Consider the following 24,696-nt stretch of genomic DNA (forward strand, 5'->3'; position numbering starts at 1 on the left):
ACCTCAGTATTGCTATTTTCACAATTTCCCAGAATGAGTTGTACAGAGTAATACGAATGCTATGAAGATATGTCCAAATGAAATACAGAATTCATAATAAGAGGATGTTGTTGCTCAGAAACAAGGCAACCCAGTATGCTTTGGGATAGTGTTGCAGCAATGAAAACAAGCTTGAGGTTCGTGTCAGATAAACAATTGTACTCATAGCACTGGAAGTTTAGGAAGTGACTCATCTTGAGGAATGGGCACCAAGTGAAAGCCGTTTACCTCAGCCCTTTGGAGTTTGACACAAACATTCTTTTTCTTGTGACTTTGCCACTGGAAGATGTTATTGCAGTCATATGCACTGGGGTCTCTGCTTCTGCTACACACACCATTTCCCTCTTCTGCCCCATGATGTCTGTATTCTCTGTCCTCAACCTTTCTGTCCTTAGGAGTGGCTGTTCCCCAAAGCCAATGGATTTCCTGGTAGATGGAAAGAAAATACTTCCGAAGCCTCCCCTTGGATGGAGGACCCATGGTTAAGGACTTTTGGTCTGAGATGCATTGGCTGAGCCCAGTGGACAACAAAGAAAGAGTAGGGTCCAGTTGTAAACACAGTTAACCAGCAAAAGAAGAAAGGACCGGAAGGGAGTTCAGAGACTCTAGCTAGGGGCAGGTGAAGGACCAAAAAGGCCAAAGTCATTGGGGGAGAGATGGGGGTTCCTGAACACAGGAGGTGACAGCTGGCTCAGGGCCACAACAAGGCCAGGGTTGGAGGCATGGGGGAGAGTTTGGGCAGGAGAAGTTGAGAGGCCCCTGATTCTGAAGCTTGCACTGGAGCTGGGGCCGATCAGAGGGTCCATCTCCAGTAGAGTTCTGCTGATTGCACTGTTGTCCTATGTGCCTTCATCTGACCAGAACTGGCACGTTCTACTGCCATGGCCATAGAAGGATGACCACTCAGGTAGCCATAGGGCACACTGAAAGCACACCCTCCAGAGACTCACATGTCCTTTTGCAGCAGGACAGATGAACAACAATATTCCCAGAGACATTATCCATAATCATTTCCAACCAGAAATATCCAAGCTACCTCAACTACAGAATGGATCAAGATATGGTGGAGTACTATCATAGTTCCTTAGGGCTACCATAACGAATTGCCACAAACTGAGTTGCTTACAATCACAGAACTTTATTTTCTCAGTTTGGGAAGCTAGAAGTCCCACATCAAGATATCTGCAGGGTTGGCTCTTTCTGAAGGCTCTGAGGGAGAATTTGTTCTGTGTCTCTCCTGTGCCAGTTGCCAGCAATCCTTGGCGTTCCTTGGCTTGTAGCTACACCGCTGTAGTCTTTGCCTGTCCTCACATGGTATTCTTCTCTCTGTTTTGCTCTGTGTCTTCAAATGGCCTTCTTGTTTATAAAGATTCCAGTCGTTGGATTTCGGGTCCACTCTAATCCAGTATGACCTCATCTTAATTGATTATATCTGCAAAAAAACCTGTTTCTGAGGAAGGTCACATCTGGGGTTCTGTGAAGTGAAATTTTTGGGAGACAGTGTTCTACCCCATACAAATGCAATACAACAGTGAAAATGAGTGGGTTACAACTACATGCAACGAGGACATGACTCTCTAGGGATGCTTGTGTGGCTCAGTCATTAAGCGTCTGCCTCAGACTCAGGTCATGATCCCAAGGTCCTGGGATCCAGCTCTGCATTGGTCTCCTTGCTCAACAGGAAGCCTCCTTCTCCCTCTCCCACTCCCTCTGCTTGTGTTCTCTTTCTCAATGTCTCTCTCTCCCTCTGTCAAATAAATAAATAAAATCTTACCAAAAAAAAAAAAAAAAAGGCAAGTAAATGATTCCCCTAAGAGTCAGGATCATGGTTACCTTTAAGAGGGAGACAAGGAATGGGGAATGAGATGGGGGTTTACTGGCCTGCTGGAATGTTTTATTTATTGACATGTCTGGTGATTCAAAAGTGTTCATTTTGAATATTTCATTAAGCCATTTAATTTTCTGTATGCAGGCTATCTTTCCACAAGGAAAGAAAGAGTGGTTAGAAACCTGTGGTTCTAGGTTCCACCAGTAGCTGTTGGGCATTGGGTGAGTTTCCTGGCTCACCTCAGGAAGAGAACTCAGTCTCCTCAACTACAAAATGAGGAGATTGGACAGGATGGTCTCTGAGGGCCCTCCCAGGCTTACCATTCTGGGTTGATCTCCCATTTGGTTCTCCAGGCATATCTGTGAGGAGGGGAGGACACCCCGCTTTGTGTTTACAAAGAAGGAAACCTTTGAGAGAGAGTCTGTGGCAGTACAATAAGGCCTGGGTTTTAGTCTCTGCTCTTCCCTGTGTCTAAGAGACCACAGAAAGATTACTTTAGCTCTCTGGGGCTCAGTTTGGCCCACAAAATGGGTATAATAAAATATCCTCCTATGTGGGGTTGATAAGAAGGTGACAAAGGAGGATGTGTACAAAATACCTGGCTCAGCACCTGGAGTCCAGAAATTCCCTAGTAACGGGCAATTGCTAAGTGGGTGGAAGCCAAACAAGTCCGATCAGTTCAACAAATTGTTCTTGAGTACCTGTTCTGTGGCTGAGAGTTTTATATCAGGTCTCATTGCACGTTCACTGAGGGAACAGGTGACTGAATGTGCCTGAGACCTTGTGGATGTAAGGTGGGGAGGCCAAGGGCCAGAAGGAACAATTGATGACTCCAAGTCTTCCAGATCAGTCCATCATGGCGGTGCTGGGGAAAATTCAAGAGGGGAGTCAGGTCGGGGTGGGGAGGTGAGGTTGGATGTGTGATTAGTGTCTCACTGTTTGGGGAGTCTAGCAGGCTGGAGTAGTCACGGAGAACTTGAACTCAAGTGCTCTGCTTCATGGCCCAGGATGGGTCCTACTTCTCTCTCCCCTTCCCAGAATCTTTATTAATTGGGAGCAGGAGTGACTTTGTAGTCTGGAGTCAGCCTTTCTACCTTTCTTTCTATCTGGACTTGTTGCTCCTCTCCAGTGGCCATGGCTGGTTCTCAGGCAGTGAGCAATGCTTCTGGTCTATGGCTGCTGGATGAATAGGTCATCTAAATGGCAGAACCACAAACACCACAGTCCCTCAAATCCCACCACAAGTAATTATATCTGTTACATGAAGCATTCCTTCCTGATGGCCTTTTAAAAGATGCAAAATGCCCAAGAGCTCATACATGGCAAGATTCTCCAACCCCCAGTAGGATTGTCATCTTAGGTGTTTTCCTCTGTGACAGGAGAGCAGAATGCAGGAAAACTCTGGCCATCTGGGAGAAGAGGGTGCTGAGAAGTGAAAGGGACCAGTAAAATGTGTTCAGAAAGGGCTGGCTGTCTATGAGCAGAAAAGATCCATTTCACACACTTGAATTTCCTGAACATCTTCTTACTCAACATGCATCTTCTACCACTTCTCACACACTTACATAGGTGAAGAAAAAGGCCTTATCAACCAACATACATAGTGAGGCTCTATAAACATTAACTCATGCAAACGTTAGAATAACCCATTTTCAGATGAGAAAACTGAACCACAAAGGGGCCATGGGTTCATTCAACCAGTGGGAGGCAGCAGAACATGTTGGGAGAACATTCAGCTGTGGTGGGCTCAAACCCCTGCTTTCTGCTTCTTAGCTGGGTGACCTTGGGGAAATTATCAATCTCCTGCAGCTGTTTCCTCCTCATCTTTAGGGTGGGAGTGAAGATTAAATGGAGAGATGCATATGAAGGGATCAATGTGAACAGGAGCTGTGCTCTCAACTGTGGTAGCCAGTGGCTGGGATTCAAAGAGAATGGGGTGTTCCACTGAGCCCACCCTGGGGTTCAAGTCTGGCTCTTTGTGGAACTGATAGGTTGTGACTTCTTGGAGACCTATCCCTGGGTCAATATCCACAGAGGTTTTGTTCTTTGACTGAGGAGGGAGAGGGATGAGTTTCTTTGGGAGGGTTTGGGAGGAGGGCTTCAAGATGGACCAGAGAGAGACTGTTGCGCTCTGCTCCCCTCCTCCATCACAAACACACATGGCCATGAGTTGTAGAGACTGGACAGGAAACAGCCCCAGGCTCCATGTACCCATGGAGGAAGAGATACTCAAGTTAGGAGCATCTTACTTCCCCGCCTCCTTCCCCTGCTCACCCAGGAACCTCCAAGTAGCAGGATAGTGTCCAGAGCCAAGATACTCACATCCAGATGACTGACTGACCCTCCCAACCCCGGCCCCACCCTGGTGTGGAAGAAAAGACCCATTGGCACAATCAATAGCTAGCTGTACAGTGGCAAAACAACCATCCTCTTGATAGAGGGGAGGCTGATTTTCTGCCAAACACTGAGAATACTTCAAGGCTCATTCTAGTCAGTCTTGACTAGATTCTGGGCTGGCATCTGCTTTGGTTTTCTTCTCCCTGTTTATTTTGTTCTATATGTGTGGTGGAGATCCAGTCCATACCTGGGTGCCACATCTGGACAGTATATCAGACTGGACTGGCCATAGGAATTCATTCTAAATATTATCCAGCATGGCTAGGAGGAAACTGATGAGCCCCTGAATATAAAAATTGAGGACTAACCCCTGATGGAGACTTTGGGGCAGAAGATAGGACTCATGCGGTTGGCTGGCCCCCCAGTGGCAGTCTTCCTATTTCCTAGGCGTGTCATTTTTATTTAGATGCCCAGAAACGTCTAAGGCACTCTTTCAGGACTGCCGTCAAATATTTGGGGAGGTCTGAGGGAAGTTGCCTTTGTGTGTGCTCTTGGGGTACAGCTGTCGGGGTGCTGCTAATTCCCCTGATGAGACAACTCCTTGCTCCTTTGCCTGGAGACAGCTGTGCCCAGCCCTGGCAAGGGTGTATTTTTCCATCCTCCTTGGTGTGAAATTCTGGGGTTTGTTTTGTGTCACTTTGGACCTTGGTGAAACAACAGGCAAAGAGAAGATTAATGGAAAAACTCTGCTTCCAGCTGCCAGGAAAATATTTTTCCCTTTGCAACACAAAAACAAAGGGGAGTGTCAGCTGAGTGGTCTGGAGAGAAGAGAAAGCTAATGTTCCCTGTGTCCGTATAGGTCCCTGCTCTGCCCTTTCACTGGCTCCTTCTCCTGGGCAGGAATTTTTTTCCTTTCCTCCTCTTTCTATCTTTCTTTCTTTTTTCCTTCCTTCCTTCTTCCTTCCTTTCTCTCTCTCTCTCTCTTTCTTTCTTTCTTTTTCTTTTTCCTCTAAGGACTTCTCATCTGACAACTCCAAAATAGATTCTATGTGTTTGCAAGTGACCTCTGTCCAGTAGGCATGCTGTGCAGGCCCTGGATAGTTGGCTTTCCTGACAAAGGTCCCCTTCATCTGCAGGACAACCCCCACCACCACCACTCACCCCACTTTACAGATGAGGAAAACTGTGGCTCAGAGCATTAATTAGTTCCCTCCAGGTACATAGCAGCTAACTGCTGGAGCTAGAATCCAAATCCAGGCCTCCTTGCCACAGATTCCTTCTATAATGTTGCATGTGTCAGATCCTGGTATGGTGCCTGTCACCTACGATGCTCTGATGTCTGAAAGAATGAAGGAAGGAGAAAACCGATGAGCGAAGGCCTCATCAGGCTCAGGTGACCTGGGTGGACCTCATCTTACTACCTCTACATCCCACGATGCCTTCTCCTCAGAATGCGTCTCTTTCCTTACAGCAGAATTGACATGAAAATGTTTTTCCAGGCTACAAATTTGGTTAGTGATCTATGGCAGGCCTGTGAGGGAACAAGGAAGGCCTGTACGCCAGGACCATGGAACACGTAGCTGGGTGACCTCACCCAGGACACCTGTCATCTCTGAACCTGCATGGAAGTCTGGGGGAAGCCCTTTACCTTGGCATTTTTTTCAAAGATTCAGTAAGATGAGGTTTGTGAAGCTGCTGGCCCATGGCCCAAAAAGATATTTTGCTTGGTTGTTTATTTGTCTGGGAGTTGGTCCTCAACATTTCATTTGATTCCCAAAATGGGCTCATGATCCAAAAATGTTTAAGAACTGATGCAGTCCCATTTGATTTTGACCTGGAGTTAAGAAACCACTGAGCCAAGACTATATTGTGTTCCCATATTCCTGGAATCATGTTATTCAAATAAACAGAGCAGGAGGACTCTTTGCCTTTTAGAAGTTCACATTTCAAAAATGAACAAGCTTGTCAGTGGGCACACTAATGGCCTTATGCTGCGTGACAGGAGAGGAAGTGATGACTGTCAGGGACGCAGGTAGATAAATATCAGGAATGGTCTGGAGGGAGTATAGGAAAAAATTGTTAAATATTCACCAGTTATGTGAAAGCAATCGATATTCATTTTCTTTTTTTTTTAATTTTTAAAAAATTTTATTTATTTATTTGAGAGAGAGGGAAAGTAAGAAAGATCACAGAGGGAGAGGGAGAAGGAGACTCACTGCTGAGTGGAGAGCCCTATGAGGAGCTCAATCCCAGCACCCCGGGATCATGACCTGAGCCAAAGGCAGATGCCAACTGACTGAGGACCCAGGTGCCTCTTGATATTCATTTTTTATTCTATTTCAAGTTTTTGTTCAAGAGCATAACTAATAGCCAAGTATTTAGTGAGAACCCACTATGTGCCAGGTGGCAGCTTTCTTGTTCTAAATGCCTGACCCTATTTAATCCTTATGACCACACCATGGAGTAGACATAAGTATTATCTCTATTTTACATGTGAGAGGTTAGATAACTGGTCCAGGGTTACACAGCTAGTAAACGGCAATTCCCAAAATGGTGAGCTGTCCCAGGACTTATCTTTGAAAATGTCCTCATTCCTTTGGCATCTTCCCAGTCCACAGTAGTGAATATAGCAATTGGGTTGCATTTGGTTAAAAATAACAGAAATCCCCAGCTTGGGCTATTTATCTTAAATGATAGGGGAATTCTCTTCTGTCATGTAACAAAGACACTGGAGAGTTAGCAGGCTCCAGACTGGCTCCATGTCTCTGTGAGTCTTTTAGTCTTGCCTACCTCCCTTTGGACTACAGGGGTGAACAAGACGCCAGAGAAGTTTTTGGCTGTTAGATCCAGATTTAGCGATGTCCGGAGGAAGAATTGGACATGGTCTCTCCTTAGATCTTGTTGTAAAGAACAAGATATATACACACACACACACACACACACACGCACACATATATATATATCTTGTTCTTTACAACATATATATATATATACACACACACGTGTGTGTGTATGATTCTCATTAATCATATCATTAATATGATTGATAATATGTATGATATGATTATGATAATGATATGATAATATATATGATATGATTGATAATATATATGATTATCATTAATCATTAATATATATACACATATATATTATATATACACATAATATATACACATACACACATATATATAAAATCGTATAATATTAGATATATAATTATATTATTATATATTATTATGATATATTAAATATATAATATATATTTGTATATACTTAAAACAAGATATATATCTTGTTTTAAAGAACAAGGATATACATATCTATATATCAATATATCTATATATCTATATCTATCTCAGAAAGGCTCAGAAATTTTCCCCCCTATCTCTTCGGCTGGGACACAGACACATGACCAATCTTAAACCAGTAACCGCCAAGGGGGATAGGATTGCCATGAGGGGCTTACCACCCACATGGGGTAGAATGGATATTGGGGAATCAAGTCTACAAAGTATGATCCTTTAATCAAAAAATTTTGCACGTGCTTCCTGCTCTTTTCTGAATTGTGCCTCAGTTTCCTCAGATATATGACAGATTTACCTCACACCTGTGAGGGACTGAGTGAGATGCTATTTTTTACCTCAAGGTGCCAAGGTACCAGGAAACTAGGTAGTTTGGGAGGACAACTAAAGGAAATGCCCTGTTCTACCCTTGCCCTAAGTTAGGCATGTGATCAAGGATATGGATTTTTTTTTTTAATCTGGATCTTCAACAGGCAGAAAAAAACCCTTGAAATGGTTGGAGCCAATTCATCCTGAAATAGGCACTGTCTGTAACCAACATTCACAGTGGCTGGTGGATGACTGTGCCAAAGATACCAAGTGGACCACTGACAGCATATATTACATTTCTCAATGCCCTCTTCTGCTTAAATTATCCAGAGTTAGTTCTTGTTGCCTGTGATCACTCTCTGAGTGAGGAGTTCTGCAAGGAGCTTGGCAGCTATTGCTACACTACTGGTATAGTCATTATTATCATTACCAGATCTACCTCAAATCTACCCAGAAGGTACATGGCTTCTAAAGAGTAAAGAATGAAGAAGACCCTGCTATATATCTTATGGTATTAATTCAGTATCAGACTCTTTTAAAAAAATTGCCAAGAAAATATGACTCCTTGGAGTTGGTTTGTCAACATTTCACCGGAAGATAGAAGGTAAGGAGAGAAGCTAAGGACGTCAACCCTGAGACACCTCCTCTCAAGCCTCCTTCCCTGAGTAATATAATTAAATGATAGAACCTACTCTTATTTTTTTTAAGATTTTATTTATTTATTTGAGGGAGAATGAGTGAGAGAGGGCATGAGAGAGGAGAAGGTCAGAGGGAGAAGTAGACTCCCCAAGGAGCTGGGAGCCCGATGCGGGACTCAATCCTAGAAGTCCGGGATCATGACCTGAGCTGAAGGCAGTTGCTCAACCAACTGAGCCATCCAAGCACCCAGAACCTACTCTTTTTTAAAAAAGTTTATTCATTTTTATTTGTTGGTGAAAGAGAGAACAAGCAGGAGAAGTGGCTGAGGGAGAGGCAGAAGCAGGCTCCCTGTTGAGCAGGGAGCCCAGTGCATGAAGGACTCGATCCCAGGACACTGGGATCATGACCTGAGCCAAAGGTAGATCCTTAACCCACTGAGCCACCCAGGCGTCCCTACTCATTTTTTTAAAAATACATTTTATTTATTTATTTGTTGGAGAGAAAGAGAGAAAAAACAAGCAAGTGGAGCAGCACAGGTAGAGGGAGAAGCAAACTCCCCACTGAGCAAGGAGCCCAATGCAGGGCTTGATCCCAGAACCCTGGGATCAGGACCTGAGCCGAAGGCAGTTGCTTAACCAACTGAGCCACCCAGGTGCCCCCAGAACCTACTCTTTTAAGTGGAGAGTTGGATTCTCAGAGTTTTGATTCTCAGAGTTACCCTGGACCCCACATCCAAAGGACAGGAACTAGAATGTAAGTATTATTTTATTTGATGTATCTGGTACATCATCTATTTGGCAAATAACGTTATTTGTGGTTTCCAAAGGTTTCCTAACCAGACATTGCTTGTTTCCCCTGTCTGTGTGAATCTACCCTTTTCTTTCATTCAAGAACACCCCACATGCCGGGCTCTCTGCTAAGCGAATTGGAAGAAGCCCAGTTGAATTACTGTGGCTCAGCCTTTGATGAACCCATAGACTGGCAAAGAAAACGTGTACATGAACATGCATATCTCAGAGAAGAAGATAACACATGTGTGACCTGAAAGGGATACAGACAAAAAGCATTTAGCATTTCAGAAGAGGTTCAGAGGATGTTCAGCAAGGGGCTCAGTGAAAGCTACAAGCAGGGGCTACACAGTACTATGCTTCAACAGATGGGCACTCAGAGAGGAGTCTTTTGTGGTAGAGTGAACAACTTGAGCAAAGCCATCAAGGCAGGAAATTATGACTGCGTTTGGGGAGTATCGAGGAGCTGGGCTCAGCAAGTAGCCCTCTGAATTAGAAACGAGGGGCTTATTCATCGAGGACTGGTCTAGCTAGAGATACCCATGGCCTCCCAACGGCCATGATGGAGGACAAACAAGGTTCTCTGCAAAGGGCAGGCAGAGGAGGACACAGGTGTGTAAGATCTGAGGGCAGTGGGAGGGTGGAAGGGCCTTCAGAGCCTTTCCTGAGGAGGTAATGATGTTTATCTGTGCCACGAGTGGGCAGCTTTTCTCAGGAGAAAAGCCCACTGCAAAGTGGGGAGCTGGGAAGGAAGCTGTGTTTTGGAGACAAGGAGCACAATCTGGTGTTCTGATAAAGTCTCCCTGGACTGTCCATGGGGTGTCATACCCTCAGGCTCAAGGTCTAGGACAGGAGTGTAGCTACAGAACAGGATTTTAATCCGTGAAACTAATGAGAAGTCTGTGGTACTGAGACCCAACAGAGCCCTTCCTTCCTCAGCCAACCCCGCCCACCAGCCCCATTTTACCCATGTGTCTAATGGAATACCCCACAGGCTTTTCTGTCTCTTGATGCTCAGACTGCAAATCTGACTATCTGAGAGCTGGGACAATCTAGTTAATCTCTCTGTATCTCCACTCTCGCTTGCAACCCAGAACACATAACAAGATTTGCTTCATGGAATCTCGAGGCTGAAGTGAGCTGACCCTTAGAAGGGGCTTTGCAGGGCCCCAGTGTTGATCTCTCTATTTAGATATCAACTCCAAATTCGAGTGGGGCAGCTGGGAGCCAGATTGGCAAGAACAGGCAGCCAGAGAAATCAGCGGCATCTTCCAGGAAGGGGTGATCTGAGAGCCACAGGAAGCAGCCAGCTCCATACCTGGCACCGGAGGGTCTACACCCCTCCCCTGCAGAGTCACTTGATGTCACACAGCAACTCCCAGCTCGAATCCAGGCATGGAAATTAATCTGTGCATGGGGCCGGGGAAACAAATGTTAGTGTCCTGTCCTTTCCCCACATGATCACATCCAGCGGCTCTTCAACCATGCGAGAAAATGGAGTAGCTTTCTTGAAAGATTTTTCTGGCAGAAGAAAAAAAAAATCTCTTTTTCGAGGAGACATGATAAAAGGGTAGATGTGGACACATGTGAAGTGGAGGGCCTGGGTCACTGGAGGATCCTGGTTCCCAGATGCTGTCCTTAGGGCTGTGGGCACCAGCAGCGAGAGGGGGAGGTGCTGTCAGAGGAGATTTGTCTGTTTGTGCAGCTACAGAGAGGAGCGCACCGACCTGACTAATGGGAGGCGAGAGGAAGCAAGAAGGGGGTGCCCAGTGATGCCATGAGAGGAGCATCTTACCGACTGTGGTTGACAGGACCGCTCGCAGCCTCAGAGCCCAGCATCACAGAGATGCGCAATTCTCGCCTTCCTGGAGGCTGGATGCTGACCTACTTCTCATGGTCCAGTCTCCTCCTGAGATAGTTTCCCACACTTGAGTGGACGTATTCTTTTCCAGAGCCCTCCAGGTAATGGGGCTCAGGGCAGCAATGGTCACTAAAGAAAAGGCATCTTTACTCCCAGCACTTTCTTCCAGGTTATTCTAAAGAACTGGCATTTGAATTCCATCCTCTCAAAGGAGGGGCACGGAACCTGGGAAGCCAGACCTTCAGGTATGCAAAATCCTGCTTGGCCCCACTTGTTTCAGCATCATTAATTAAGAGTGTCCCCTCCCCTTTTCACTCTCCACAGGTGTCCTAGTTTGTGCTGTAAGTTACAGGAGCTCCTGTCTTAGCTCAGTTTCCCTCAGGGCAGATGCTGAGCCGAGGATTCAAGTACAAGCCATTTACTTGGGAAAAGCAGGGACCGTGCTGCTCAAGGATGAGAGAAGACGGGAAGAGCAGCACAGCTAAGAAAGAAGGCACTGGGAAGCCAGCTACCACAGCGGGCACCCGGAGCTTGATCTTGGTGGAAACTTTGAGAAATGGTGCAAAATCCATGCCCGAGAATTGCCCCATCCCAGATGCAAGGCAAGAGAGGTGGGGTGTTTATATACCAACTCGTATGTCCGAGGGCTGCTCCTGGGAGCTAATTCCTTACTATTTCTGGCTTGCCTCTCAGGCAGCTTAGCCTTCAGTGGTTCTGAGAGAAAGATCCCTCAGGCACAGAGATGCAGATGCCACAAGGGAAGTCAGCAGGACCCCCTAGAAGATGAAAGGAATGGGGGTGGGCACTGACAGCACACATGACCTTACCCATAACTTCTCTCCATCATTTGGCTGGCATTCTGCCATATCCAAGTTTATTTCACCAGTAACTTCCTGCTGCTCCAATTCAAACAGACTTCTCTCTCACCAACTTATTTATTTATTTGTTTGTTTGTTTGTTTATTTATTTTTTTACTGGTGTCACTTTTTCGCTTTCGCTTGTTCGCTCAACCTCTCCCTCTTTCAGCTCTTTGCTTACCTGGCTCTTTGATGCTTTTATTGTATTGACTAATTGTGAGTATTTATCCAAGACTCTCTTCCCTTCTTTCCCTCGAGAATTCTCTACATCTACGACTCCTGTTGTAACTCCATGCAGATAGCTCCCAAATTAATATTATTCTCTTAAATTCGTGAACCGGTTTAATCAGGACAAAAGTCATTTCTTTGGAGTGTTTTTGACACTGAGTGCAGCACTCTTCTCACTAGAGCTGCTCAACTTTATTTTCTCCTGAAAACCGGAAAACCTTTATTTTCTCCTGAAGACCCACTTCCCCATCCTGTTGTCATTCAGTATCTCCGCAGACCCCTTCAGGTCTAGTCTCAAGATCAGTGTGCTCAGAGCTTGGCCTCTCACTGTTTCTTTACGCTGATCCTCACCCTTACCGACCCTGCCTTCTTCAGCGTCCCCAAAGAAGTCTTGTGTCTTCCCACTTTCCCTTTTGGCTCCTTTAGTAGTTTCTGCTTAAGAGAGGGTGGCTTCCCCTCCCCTCTCCACCTGTTGCCTTAGGCAAGACTATATTGGCCAGTGACCTGAGCTGCACTTGTCTACCCCTGGAAAAGAGAACGATTAGCTCAGTGAAACCATATCCTGCAGGGAAGGCAGGGATCTACGGAGGCAGAGGCAGCTGGAACCACATTCCCAATGCCACCTGTATTCTCTTGCCTCATCTCTCATGTCAGCTGCCTTTTTGCAGCCCAATCTCTTCCACAAAGCAGGCCCTGTAGCCACCAGCAGTCTCGTGCCAGCGGGACTGCATCCTTCTCTTAGTTCCAGTTCTTTTTTTTCCCCCTAAGAATTCTAATTGGCTAGAACAAGTCTCATGCCCACTACTGGCCAAGGTGTAGGATGCTGTCATTGACAGCCGCATCCAGAATCAATCTCAAATGACAGGAATAAGAGAAGGAACAATCCTCCTGAAGAAAGGGAGGTATGTTTTCAGAAGAATAAAGGAAGGGTGCTGAGAAGATAAGACAGTTTTTCTTACATAATTTTACTCTTTTCTGAAATCCCAATTCCTCCATCCAGACTACCTGGTGTTCTGGTTGTTGTTGGACTTTAGGACTGTGTCTTAGTTTACCTTTTACCTTATTAAGATATGCAAGCATGAGATATCACCCAGACTGGGCTCAAAACCAGTTTGCTGGCTTGGTCCCATAGGCTGTCATCCACACTGAACCCATATCAACCTGGGAGGTCCGGTGGAGAGCAAGTCCTAAGTTGAGAGTCAGGGGGCCTGGTTTCTGATTCTTGCATGAACCATTAGATGTTGGCCAAATCACGGCTCACTTTATTTCATGGATTTTCCATCTGTGAAATGACAACAGTAAAATGTGCCCCAACTCTTTGGATTATTGTGAGAACACAGTGAGAGCAATAAAAAGGAAAGTGCTCCATAAAAACGCAAATTCTGTTTGTTCACCCTGATAATTCAAAGAGAAAACTTCGATGTTACTGATAAGGTATTGTTTTTAGGGACAAATTCTTGCTACCAAGTTTGCATTTACACAATCATTTCCTCTCCTAGCTTACTCCACTTCATCTGTTGGAAACATGAACCGGTGGTTAAGCCAACCATTTAATTAACTTGTAAAAGCTTTGTGGAACTTGAAAGAAAACCCAATAGCCAGATTTGGGTTCCAAAACTTCTAATGGGAAAACTTATTTCTTTGGACCCCTTTGGCATCAAAGTTCCAAACTGGCGAATGATAAATTTTTTGCTAGGTGGGGTTTTTTTGTTTATCTTTATTTTTTGTTCTTTTGTTTTTGGTCCTTTTGATAAGTGTTTAAATAAGTACATTCTGTTCTGAGATATTCACGTAATGATTTTTTTTTAATATCAACCTTTCTTTCTTCTATTGCTAAAACGCCCAGATTTTAATTCTCTCTTCTCTTAATCAAGCTGCAGATAAACAATTCAGATTTGTTGACATGCTTGGTATGTACCATGCCCCATGGAGGACACTGTGGCTCAACAGGGCCCAGTCCTTGTCCTCAAGGGGCATCAGTCAAATGGGGAAGAGAGATAGTAAATAACTCTTTATAATTACCTACTATGATGCATGTCTCCATTCCCTAAAACAATGTATGAGTCAGGGTGGCCTAGCTTCTGTAACAAACAACCCCAATTTTCAGTGTCTTCACCAGACAAAAGTTTGATTTCACTCATACCAAGTCTGATGTGTATGTTCCTAGTTAAATGGCCCTCTTCTAAGTGGTGACGCAGGGATCCAGCCTCCCTCTAACCTGTCAAGTCATCATCTTTAGCCTTTGGCCCTCAAGGTCACCATGAAAGGGGATGACCGTGTAGGCAAGGCACACTAAATGCATTGGTCATGTTGGTCATCTTGTCATGTGGTCCAACCTCAATGCTGGGTGGCTGTTTCCCAGCTATAACTGTATTATGCCAGAGGAATACATATCTTGGTAGACAACAAGCAGCCTCTGCCACATGTAAGTACTGTCTTCACAGCTGACAAAATTGAGGGTTTAAGGTACTTAACCAAGATCCCACTGCCTGTATATGGAGAAACCAGATTTGAATCCAGGTTTGTATGATCCAAAGTCCATGGTCTCACCACTCTTTTTTTTTTTTTAATTTATTTATTTGACAGACAGAGATCACAAGTAGGCAGAGAGGCAGGTAGAGAGAGAGAGACAGGAAGAAGCAGGTTCTCCGCTGAGCAGAGAGCCCGATGTGGGGCTCTATCCCAGGACCCTGGGATCATGACCTGAGCCGAAGGCAGAGGCTTTAACCCACTGAGCCACCCAGGCGCCCCTCACCACTCTTTTGAACTAACTTCTTTGCCATGATGGTGCGACAGGCTCTTGGCCATTGGACCCATTGTTCTTGCCTCAGGCCAGTGTGGAAATCTGGTTTTGCTGCTGCCCCATTTTGTGGTCTGATTTTCCCGATGATCTGTGGTTCTCACTGGAGGCCTGGCTAGTCTGCCAAAACGTTCTCCTTCCCCAGATGCATTCATGGCACGGGGTGAAGTTTCCATCTTTGAGAGACAGAAAATAAATAGCATTAGCGCTTTCACAACTGCTGTTTAAATAGGATAACAGCCAATTTGCATATATAACTTAAGGCATCTTTGGTTTTAATATAGTTGCATTATTTCATGGTTCCATTTCCCACAGGCTAGTAAATGGTTAGTGTTAAAGAACAGACAGAGCTCTAGGAGTTTGCATATAGGAAATCACTTCGAGTTTGAGTAATGGAATCATTTTGTGAGCAGGAACATGCACTGGGTTCTAATCACAGGCAACAGGACAAATGTGTGTAGCAAACACCCCTTCCACCTTGGAGATTGAGATGGACTAAAGCAGAGAGCTATGTTCACGTTCACTGGGACTGATGCTGATGTTTATGAGAAATGTCAGCCCTGTCCCACAAGACCCTGATTATACCGAGCTCCAGTTACTATGATTGTACAACAAGTTATCCTCAAACTCAGGGGCTTAAATAAGCATTTATTATGCTTACAGATTCATGGGACTTTGAATAGGGTGCAGCTTAAATTTGTTTTTCAATTGGCTTAAATTTATTACTTCAGTTCTGGGGCCCCAGTTGGAAGACTCAGTGGTTGAGGGTTAGGATCATCATCTAAATGCTCATTCATCCACAAGTCTGGTGGTTGATAGTAGCCATTGGCTGGAGAGTCTCAGTTCCTTTTCCCGTGGGTCTCTCCACTGAGACTCTCATCCTGAGAGAGAGAGAGAGTGCTAAGCAGAAGCTGTGTTGCCTTTTTCACTTTTCCTTAGAAGTCATGTAGCATTGCTTCTGCCATATGTCACTCACTGAGGCAGTGACAAAGTCCTGTCGGGTTCAAGGAGAGTGTGGGGGTGTGGGAGACTCTGCCATACCCAGAGTGAGGAGTGGCAAAGTTCAAGAAGAATGAATGGGACTGGAGACATTGCCCTGGCCATTTCTGGAATAACTGATCTGCCATATCTTGTTTTTATTCTGATCCTGAAATCTGACTTAAATATTTGTTATCACATATTTGGTGCCCATGGGTCAGGCACCTTGGAGTCATCAAATCTGAGCTGCACCCCAACTCTGCAGAGTAGATCATGTTATCCTTTTTATAGATCAGGAAACTGAGGCCTCGAGAAGTTAACGAACTTACCCAAAGACACAGAGCTAGCTAATGATATAGTCAAGTCACAAAGCCAAGCTTGGCAGATTCCAAGACCCATACTCTTTCCCACAGATCCTATATGATTCCCGATGGGGATGAGTCACTCCTTTAATGAAAGGAAAGTTTGGCAGGGGAAGGCTGGAGTGGTGGAGACAGGGTAAAGGGAAGTTCAGACGCTTTGGATTAATGGCAATTTCCATGAAGGTGTTTGTTCTAATAGTTTCCACCTTCCAGAGTCCACACATCCTCAGAGCCTGTCAAGTCAAGCTGATGTAATTTAACCCTTCCTGCTTCCCAAACAGCTGCAATACATTTACTGTGGTTCTCCAGACTGTGTAAAATATGACACAAAGGCCAGAATATGGGATAATGTCAATGGACAGTGAAATCCACCATCCTTCAGGTGGGCCTGGAAGACTTTACTAGGGCAACTCATCTTTCAGACCAAGAAGGTGTTTTTGATACTGCATGCTGGGAATATTTGTATCTTGATCTGGGGGATGATGACACGGGTATGTATATTTGTAAAAAATCATCAGCCTGCTCTCTTAAAAGGTGTGTATTTTACTGATATAAGCTAAATGTCAGCCATGATACGAATATGGTTACAAAGTCATGATAATTATGCCAGGATAACAGGCATACATGAGCTCTGACTTGAGCAAATTGGGATGTCCAGTCCTCCTCATCATTACCAGTTCCTGCAATGGCCTCTCCAGAATGGTACAAGCTGGTGTGTGTGTACTCAGAAGTGATTGATTTTCAATCAAGATCCTGTAAAGTCACATCTTTGGGTCCTCTTTCACAGTAAACACACACATTCTGGGAACACACATTCATAAACACTTCCTGTTCACACACGCGGACACACACACTTTTCCACACATGCCACACAACCTATGCTTACACACTCATGCATCTAACACACACTCATTCACACTCATATAACTTATAGGCACACACTTGTGCTCACACTTACATGCTCATATTTACACAAACGACACTTATACACAAAGACCCTCCTGTTTACTCTCACTCAACACCCATACAGATATTCCCACTTGCACACTCACATTTACATTCAGTTACACTGAGGCTCGCACATGCTTATGCTTTCACATTCCCACTCACACACGGGCTTACACTCCTTGGCTTACGCTCCCACGTGCATTTATATACTCCCCCCACATTTAGACACACACACATACTTTATCTCAATTCTCTGAGGAGAACTTAGCTGGAATTAGAATGGAGCCCATTAGAACTTTTCTTAAGTTTACTGCACGGCTGTTTTGGGATCTTATCATTGCTACATTACTTCTCTGGTGATTGTGTTTTTGTTTTCAAAAGATCCTCTGGGCTTTTTGTTGCAAAATACAAATTTGAAATCATGGCACACATCTGCATACTGGACATAAAATTTTTGTCAACACAACAGAGATTCTTGCTAAGGCTGATAATATTAAAAACAACCAAAACAATTATCACCCCCAAACTACAATGTTTATAATTTGATTGCCTTTCAGTGCCTTTACCTCCTAGGTTTTAGACAGGGGTGATCTAAAATCAAATCTAAAAAAAAAAAATCACCAGTCTAATGTTAGTGATTCTGATATTAGGGACCAAGAATCTCCTCAAGCTTCAGCCTAATGTCTGGCCCAGGCAGCTTGAAGCCTTAGGGATGCAGGTCTGTCTGGGACCTTTAGGGTCACTAAATGAGCTCCCAGTGGCAGCTACCCAGGTGGTGTTTGGGGTTGAATTCAGAGTTCCAGGCTCAATTCCTGGGTCCCAACTGAGCCGGGCAGTGTGTGGCTGGAGCACTGCCTAGGAAGCTTGCACGGATGCAGGCATGAAAAAGTTAAATAACAAACCATGAAAATAAAAACCCCAGAGAGCTGTAGCTAGGGCTGGGGGTGTGGACAGTGCACCACTCAAGGCCAACCAGGCTGGCGATGACTCAAGACAGGCTGTTCCAAGATGTTTACATCACTTGCCACCCAATAAACAGGGCCGGCTTTAAAATCTTCTTCTCCTCATGGGACACCTGAGTGGCTCAGTCACTTAAGCAACTGCCTTCAGCTCAGGTCATGATCTCGGGGTCCTGGGATCAAGCCCGGAGTCAGGCTCCCTGCTCCCTCTCCCTCTGCCCCTGCCCTGCTTGTCTCCCCCCAACTCCACCTCTAATAAAATACAATCTTTTAAAAAAATCTCTCCTCCTCCTCTTGCAAGGCTGACAGAGAGGCCGAAGAGGGGAAAGGCAGAGTGCCCAGCTGCTCAGGCAGCACAAGTCATTCCTAGTTAACCAGGAGCAGGCATTTCACAGTCCACTAGGGAAAGGAGGGCAGATTCCCTTAGTGTCCCAATAGCAAAGGCAGAGTTAAAGCTACGAAGACAGCTGAATCTTCAGGCTGGAACCATGAAAAACCGAAGTTGGAGAGAGTGGGAATCTCAGTGTAGAAGCCAAAATATCCAGGACACTTTTATTCAAGAAAGTGTCCTTCTGACACCGCCTAAAATCTGGAAATGTGGAAGGCATGACCCACAAAGCAGATCAGTGAGGACTGCAGAGCCAGGAAGGACTGGCTGAGGACACAGACGTGCTTGTCACCCCCAGTGAGGATTCTTCTGATTCACAGTTAGGAGATACTGGCGATTCATACCACTATCACATAGTATATCAAGTACCTCTGATTTACATTTTGCTTTCCCCAAACTCTCTTTCTTTTTTTCATTTGAGATAGGATGAGTATGTCACATCAAGCTGTGAAGGGAAACCCTTTTGCCTTCCCCACTCAGTGGGAATCTCAGAAAGCCCAGAATTTGTGTTCAATCACCTTCAAAGCTCGCCTTCACTGGGGCCATTTGCCTGCTTGCTGATCTCACCCTGCCATTTCCTTTGGTGAGAGAGTGTTCAATGAGGGTGGAACCGGAGCTGTTTTTGGAGTCCATTTGCCTCTTGAGGTGGTTGGGTTAACACTGATAGATCCAGTCATCCTTTAAGAAGGAAGGGCTCCTCAAGCCTTCAAGGGTCTGAGCTTCCAAAGGCCAGCTGTGTTTTTCTACATACATATACTGCTCATTACCAAGTTATAAGTAGATCCTAAGAGCTTTGGCCTCAAAAAGACAAAACTACCATTCCCTTTTCAGTCTCCCCTTTTAGGGTCAAAGTCAGTTCACACATTTCCTCTCTCAACTCTATTTTTGGGTTTTGGACCAATAGCCCTAGCCCAAGAGCCCTTTTTCTAAACTTAAAACTTAAAAAGATCTGAATTTCATGGGATGGAGTGCTGGTGAAGGTGGGGGGGGGTCATGCCATGGAGGTGGGGATGGTGACATTGTTGTTGGCGATGACATTGATGTTGAGAGTAATGGTGGTGGCGGGGGTTGTTGATGGTGGTAATACGGATGGCAAGTGCGTGTGAAGGTAGTGCCAAAGACGATGGTGGTGATAAGCTGTGGAATGGAGGTGGCGATGGGGGTGGAGGTGGGGTGGTGGGAGGCATGCTGGTGGTGATAGCAGAAGGTAGTACGGTAGCGGTAGAGGTGGAGTGGGGATGGTGGCAAAGAGGGAGATTGGTGCCGGTTGGTGGTGTGGTGGCAGTGATGGGGGCTCTGATGGCGGAGATGGTGGAGGTGGTGGTGACCATGGTGGGCAGTGTGATGATGGTGGGAGAACTGAGAGTACTGATGGCAGTGACGGTCGGTGCCCATGTTGGCAATGGTTGGTGAGGCACAATTAATTCTTTCTCTCTGCCTTCTGGGATTCTTGTAATAACTGAATATATTCTTCAGACTTTTGCATGCCACAAGAGGAGCAGCTTCACTAGTCATATAAAAAGGTGTTTTTCCCATGACAGGGGTGTCCTTGGATTACCACCTCACAGCAAGAAGTGGCCTCGAAGATTTATTCAGCCTTGACTTGACAGCTTCTTTTGCTGAAGAAGAGGGGGAGAAAACCCTGATGGGTTGACCCACTAGTGATTCATAGTTAACCACAACTTTTAGTAAACTTGATTTTTAGTGACTACAATAAACTACACACAGTTTCCATCCCATTTCCTGGATTCAAACATCCCTCATTAGACCTGTACTTCTCCTAAGGAAGATCCTTGGAAGTGAACCTCTTCAGATATCAAAGATAAGGAGCACGAGCAGGATAGATATGCTGTAAGGAGTCTGGTGCCCTGGGTGGCAAACAGTCCTTCCCCCCAAATCCCCCCCACGCCCCCTGGTCAACCAGACCACACAGACCACCTTTCCCATTGTGATTCCCATTCATTGATTGCCTCCTTGTATCAATACAAGGTGCTTCCCATAAGTTCTCTCAATGTAATTCTTAACAATAATGGCGTAAAGATAGCAGTTTTATCCCCATTATAAAAATGAGGACATTGAGGTTCAGAGAGGAATTGTAACTCACCTGAGGTCACACAGCTAAGTAGGCAGGTCCCTATACATACCGCTGTGCCTTACTTCATTTTTCAGTTCAGTCAAACATGGAATGAAAGATACAACAAGGCTGCTTTCAACGCACACAGGGTGTTGGGAACAATGATGTATTTTTTCTGCCCCAAAGCCCAGCATACCAGCTTGTAAAAGGCAGAGAGATAAGGCACTGCTACTGTTAATGGGAATTTTCAGTGTCCAGTTAAATCTAACAATGAGTTTCTGACCAAAATAATTCTTTACCCAAAATTGACTGGAAGTCAAGTCATTTGGGAATTGTCCCCAGTTGAAAAGATGCTATTCTTTTGGATACAAGAGTGTCCCTTCAGAACAATATAGAGGAAAGGCTGGTTTGGAAGGAGTCTATGTTTTTCTGTTAATTCCTATTTTAGAACAAATATTTAGGGAGATTTCTACTAGCAACATGTATGGTTAAAAGAGCCTCCGTCTGATAGCAAAGCCACAGGTTTTCCTGGGGAGTTGAGGAATGGAGACATCTGCCAAAGTCTCCTTGAAGCAAGGACTGATGGGTAGAGAGAGACAGACACAGGAGGGTTTTAGAAAGCTGCGAAGCATGGGGCTGCTTCTCCCATTCCCAGCCCAGGAGCCATTCAGATTTGGGTCATACTTCAGGAGAGGGCAACAGGGAAGGCCCTAGCACCTTTGAGGTGAAATCAAGTATTAGACAGATGACCCCAAGGGAAACCTGAAGTCAGAAACCTGACTGTAGGGAGGGTGGGAGGGAGGTTGGCAGAGAAACAGTGGGTGAGGGGAAGCAATCAAAGAAAATCACTCTTGCAGATGCAGCCATGGGGTCGGCAGGCCGTGCTGATGTGACTCCTCTCTGAGCCCTCCTCCAGGCCACCAGGCTGAGAGAAACCACAGCCAGAGACCAGGGAGCTGCCACCACACCACTTACTTCTTGATAGTATGAACAGGTCGTAGTTATTATTGACAAAACCTTGAGTTATCTCTGACAATCCTGAGGGCTTATGAGGAAACCTGCATCCGGGCATTTTGTGGTGCAGAGCTTGCAGTGTTTTTGAGGAGGGGAGAAACGGGAGTGGGAGGATCGGCTTTAAGAGCTCAGGCCTCTGAAGCCCATGGGTCACCGGGGCCAGAGCATTGAAGCTTTCCACAGGGCTTCCTTGGCTCTCTGGCCTGGTCTGGTTCTCTCTTTGCTCCTCTCTGAGGAAAGGAAGTACACAGAGGGGACAGAGGCACAGGGGCCTGCTCAGGAAAGTGGTCAGGGGCCCTGGGAGGAGTGGGCAGGCCCTGAGGGGCCCAGAAGGGAATGAGGGATAGGGCTGTTTCCTTAGCAACTGCTCTGTTGTAGCAACGTAGAGAACAGTCTCCCTGCCTTTCTGTTTCCCTGAAGAGCTTGATCAGTCTTAGCCAGGGTGTCAGGGGAAAGCTGCTCTAGTGATTTTGTTTCACACTTGGGGCTCCCTGGGAACTGGAAAGGAAGGGGAAGGTTGGACCTGGTTTGGTAATAGTCAGTCACTTGAGGCAGCAGAATGTAGGTAACCATGAATACAGAGGAGAATAGGGAGCACATTTCACCAACCAGCAGAAAGAGAGGAAGGCTTGCATTTTATTGCCACATTTTCATAGTTTACTCATTCAGAAAAGTATTCAACCCTGTGAAATCTGCATCCATACTTTGTCCCAGAATTATTCCTTCATTTATGGATTCATTCAATAATTATTGATGAAGTCCCTCTGATGTGCTGGGAACTTACTAGCTGCTAGGGATATTGTTAATAAGAAATGCCAACATTCACTGGGTACCTTATTATCCCATTCTATAGACAGGGAAACTGAGGAACAAAGAATTTTTATGAAGATTACAACAGCCAATATAGCCAATCTGGTCTTGGCCTCAGGGAGCTTTTATTCCAGTAGGGGAGATGGACATCAGACAAATAATTACATAATTATTTGATTATATTTGTGATAAATGTAATAACAGAGATAGGAGTTTGTCAGTCTGAGGAAAAGATAAGAAAAGAGACTGGGGCATGACTTTGACAAACCTAAAAACAGGATCAGGACTAGAATGAAGCAAGAAAAAGTCACTGAGGGCTGAAAATTAAAGGGCACACTCACAGTGACTCTGGTGCCTCTCTTGTTCCCTGCTAGTCCCTGACCTTGCCCATGGATAAGGTGTGGGAGAGAAGGGCTGCTCTTTGGAGAGACCCTTGGGAGAGCATATGGCTTTGAGGTTGTCCACAGAGTTAGGGAGAAGGCATAACTTCAGGGGTGACAACCTTGAGAAGGCAAGAGGGAGATGTTGGCTTTAGAGGGGAGCAGGAATACTTTATCCATTGTAACAGGAGGGAAAGCAGAGGTTTGTGGACTGATGTAGGTAAATTGACAGATTCGGCAATGGGAATATGGGAGAGTTTCTGACTGATTTCTATTTGTTCAGTAAAATATAAAATAAGATACTCATCTGGAAGTAAAGCCAGAGGAGGGGAGGTGGGCAGTCTGAGGACAGAAAAGAAAGTCCATGAGGGTTGGATTTGAGAGTGGCGGGCGTGTCTTGGCAGCTGTGATTCTAGTCAGAGGGAGGTCTGGAGTGGGTGAATTCAACCTGAACTGGGGGGTGAATTCAACCTGAATTGGGAACTAACCAGGTGAGCACATGGCAGGAGGAGGGTGAGGGAGGTTACTAGCAACCTCCTAGATGCTTAGGATTCCTAGAAAGATGGATCACAAAATATAATTTGGAGAAATAGGAGAGTAGGCTTTTCTTTTCTTTTTTTTTTTTTTTTAAGATTTTATTTATTTATTTGACAGAGAGAAAGAGAGAGCACAAGTAGGCAGAGAAGCAGGCAGAGGGAGAGGGGGAAGCAGGCTCCCCGCTGAGCAGAGAGCCCAATGCGGGGCTCAATCCCAGGACCCCAGGATCATGACCTGAGCTGAAGGCAGAGGCTTTAACCCACTGAGCCACCCAGGTGCCCCAGGAGGGTAGGCTTTTGAGAGGATAATGGGTAAAGAGGAAAAAGGAAGGCTCAGAGAAGATGACAAGGCTCTAGAAGCTTTTAGCAAAGGCAGAATGTGAGACCCGAAGTGGGAGGGTTTGAGGGCAGAGAGTGTAGAAGATCAGGGTGGGCCCGTGTATGCCCAGAGTGGTGCAGGGAGCATGGTTTGGGGTATTAGCTGATCTGGGAGACAGACATCTGATGGTCTGTAAAATGGAGACAAACATTTTGGAGGTCAGGAAGCAGGAATGCTCATAGCTACATCATTAATAATTTATGTATTGTACAAAATGATTTCCATTTATAATCCTCTGATTGCAAATGATGGTAGAAAACATTGTATGTTGAACTCACCTTGGGTTATGTTTTCCTGAAATTGCTCAATTGTGCCCTTTTTGTGGATGCCACCAAACGGCAGGTTTCCTGGCCTCTGTCCCTCCAAGACTCACACCATCAGAATGAGCTCAAGGAATAAATTGGGAGTACTGAATTTGTGGTTCTTTGTTGAAGTTGTCTTATCCAAGGCATGAAAGACTGTCTTTCAAAATCCACCAAAGATGTCAGCCTGGCTCTTCAGGCCACATTGCTAACCAGAAGTAATGTTCCAAGGGATGGAGATTCCAGGAGAATGAGCTGGTGGAAATGATCTGGTTGGAGTAGTCACTCTCTCCTCCTGTCCAAGGTCATTTTTCCAAAACACATTTTTTTTTTTTTTAAAGCAGGAAGGAAACTATGGTGGAATTTTACATTCAAGAGCCCAACCAAATTTTTATGATTTTTATGATTCTTCCCCCTTTTCTCTACAATTGATACATTTATCTCAGGGGCAGGGATTCTTTTCTTTTGGGAGTTCTATCCTACAGTAAAGGATGTATGTTGGAAGTGCAAGGGGAGGAGATCTTCTAGAACCCAAGGTGAGTTTTTCCAGGGCAGCAGCCAGTATGCTAAGGCAGGCA

The 24,696-nt window shown here is 45.2% G+C and overlaps 1 long non-coding RNA gene across 1 annotated transcript; it reads right to left on the reverse strand.

The window, feature by feature from the left end:
• Nucleotides 1–14,968: 14,968 nt before the first annotated feature.
• Nucleotides 14,969–22,029, reverse strand: LOC101676691. Its single transcript, XR_200892.2, has 3 exons — nt 21,673–22,029; nt 20,728–20,779; nt 14,969–15,164 (listed from the first exon to the last, which is right to left on the reverse strand). It is a non-coding gene; the product is annotated as an uncharacterized LOC101676691 (long non-coding RNA).
• Nucleotides 22,030–24,696: the final 2,667 nt, after the last annotated feature.

Source organism: Mustela putorius, unplaced genomic scaffold (genome assembly GCF_011764305.1).
Source record: "Mustela putorius furo isolate JIRA1106 unplaced genomic scaffold, ASM1176430v1.1 tig00003834_pilon_pilon_pilon, whole genome shotgun sequence".
Lineage (NCBI taxonomy): Eukaryota > Metazoa > Chordata > Mammalia > Carnivora > Mustelidae > Mustela > Mustela putorius.